Source organism: Chrysochloris asiatica, unplaced genomic scaffold (assembly GCF_000296735.1).
Source record: "Chrysochloris asiatica unplaced genomic scaffold, ChrAsi1.0 scaffold00053, whole genome shotgun sequence".
Taxonomy (NCBI): Eukaryota; Metazoa; Chordata; class Mammalia; order Afrosoricida; family Chrysochloridae; genus Chrysochloris; species Chrysochloris asiatica.
This window is the reverse complement of record NW_006408571.1, coordinates 7,218,993-7,221,829: the sequence shown is the minus strand read 5'-3', so window position 1 is coordinate 7,221,829 and position 2,837 is coordinate 7,218,993.

Below are 2,837 nucleotides of genomic sequence, written 5' to 3'. Positions count from 1 at the left end.
TTTTTTTTTTTTTCTGGTAAAGATGCAAATTATTTCTGTCTACTGAATTATTGTTGTTGCTATGTGTCATCAAAGGCACCGACTCATAGAGACCCTATGCACAACAGAATGAAACATTGCTCGAGCCTGAGCGAACCTCACAATTGTTGCCACGCTTGACCCCATTGATCCTGCCACTTTGCCAATCCATCTCGCTGGGGGTCTTCCTCTTTTTCTGTGATCCTCCACCTTACCAAACATGATATCTTTCTCAAGTGGCTGGTCCCTCCTGTCAATAAGTCTGAGATATGAGAGACAAAGTTTGGACATCCTGGCCTCAAAGGAGCACTCTGGCTATACTTCTTCCGACACAAATTGTCATTTGGCAGTCCATGACAATTTCAATAGTCTCCTCCATCACCATAACTCAAAAGCATCAATTCTTCTACAATCTTCCTTATTCACTGTCCAGCTTTTGCATGCATATGAGGTTATTGAAAATACTATGGCTTGGGTCAGGCGCATCTTAGTCCTCAAGCTGACATCTTTGCTCTTCAATACTTCAAAAAGATCATGTGCAGGAGATTTGCCTAATGTAATATGTCGCTTGATTTCTTAACAGCTGCTTCTGTGAGTGTTGATAGTTGGTCCAAGAAGAAAGAAGTTCTTGACAACTTCAATCATTTCTCCAGTGATAAGAATGATGTTTATTGGACCAGTGATGAGGATTCTTGTTTTCTTTATAAGGTGATGCAATCCATATAGAAGTGTGCTCTTTGATTTTCATCAGTAAACATTTTAAGTCCTCTTCACTTTCAGCAAGCAAAGTTGTATCTTCTGCATGTTGCAGGTTGTTAATGAGTCTTCCTCCAATCCTTATGCCACATTTTTCTTCATATAATGCAGCTTCTCAGATTATTTGCTCAGCATACAGATTGAATAAGTATGGTGAATGAATACAACCCTGCCACACACCTTTTTTTAATTTTAAACCATTTTGTGTCCCATGTTCTGTTCGAACAGCTGCCTCTTGGTCCATATACAGATTCCTCATGAGTCACAATTAAGTGTTCAGGAATACTCATACTTTGCAATACTGTCCATAGCTTGTCATTATCCTTATAATTGAAAGTCTTTGATTAGTCAAAAGAGCAGAGATAAATGTCTTTCTGATATTCTCTGCTTTCAGCCAAGATCCATTGTATATTAGCAATGATATCCCTCATTCCACATCCTCTTCTATATCTGGCTTGAAGCTCTAGAAGTTATCTGTCAATGTATGCTTGTAGCCGTTTCTGTATTACCTTTAGTAAAACTTTTATCACATGTGATATCCAAGATATGTTCTTTGGTTCACTTCTCTTTGGCATGGGCACAAATATGGATCTCTTCCAATCAGTTGGCCAGAAAGCTGTCTTCCAAGTTTCTTGGCATACATGAGTGAGTGTCTCCTGTGCCACCTTACTTTCTTGAAAGATTTCTATTTGTATTCCATCAATTCCTGGAACCTTGTTCTTTGTCAATTCCTTCAATGCACCTTGGACTTCCTCCTTCAGTATCATTGCTCTTGCTCATATGCTACCTCTTGAAACAGTTGAACATCAACCATATTTTTTGTAATATTTATCTTTATCTTCTCAAGCTAACCTTTGAAAGGTTCAGCTCTTGTACCTCCTCATTTCTTCCATTTGCTTTAGTATCTCTATGCTAGAGAGAAAGTGTCAGTGTCTCTTCTGACATCCATTTTGACCTTTTCCTTCTTTCTTGTCTTCTTAATGAGTTTTTACTTTCTTCCTGTATGATGTTCTGGATGTCATCCCACAACTCTTCAGATCTTCTGTATTTAGTATTTAATGTATCAAATCTTTTCTTCAGATTATCTCTAAATTCAAGTTGGATATATTCAAGGTCATATTTTGACTGTAATTAACTTGTTTTCATTTTCTTCAGCTTCAGTTTGAATATGCATATGAGCAATTGATGGTCTGTTCCACAATCAGCCCCTAGACTTGTTTTGACTGATGAAATGGAGTTTTCCATCGTCTCTTTCCACTGATGTAGTCAATTTGATTTCTATGTATTCCATCTGGTGAGGTCCTTATGTTGTCTAAGGAAGTATTGGAAATGAACAAGTCGTTGATTTTGCAGAATTCTATCATATGATCTCCAGCATCATTTCTATCACCAAGGCCATATTTTCCAATTACTGAATCCTTCCTCTTTGCTCCAAACTTTGCATTTCAATCACCAGTAATGATCAATACATCTTGATTGCATGTTTGATCAATTTCAGCTTGAAGAAATTGGTAGAATTTTTCTATGTCATCCTCACTGACTTTAGTGGTTGGTGTGTAAATTTGAATAATAACTGGGCTTCCCTGTAGGTGCATGGATATTATCCCATCACTTACAGCATTGTACCTCATGACTGATCGAATATGTTCTTTTTGACAATGAATGCAATGCCATTCCTCTTCAATTTGTCATTTCTGGCATAGTAAGCCATGTGGTTGTCAGATTCAAAATGGCCAATACCAGTCCATTTCAGCTCATTAATGTCTACGATATTGGTGTTTATGCATTCCATTTCATTTTTGAGAATTTCCAATTGTCCTAGAATCATACTTTGTACATTTCATGTTCTGATTATTAATGGATGTTTATAGCTGTTTCTCTTCATTTTGAGTTCTGCCCCATCAGCAAAGGATGGCCCTGTGGGCTTTACTTGCACAAGCTTTACTCCACTCGTGTCATCATGGTCAAGTGTACTCTGAGAAGGCAGCTCTTCCCCTGTTGCGTTTTGAGTGCCTTCCAACCTGAGGGGCTCATTTTCTGGCACTATATCTGACAGTGTTTCT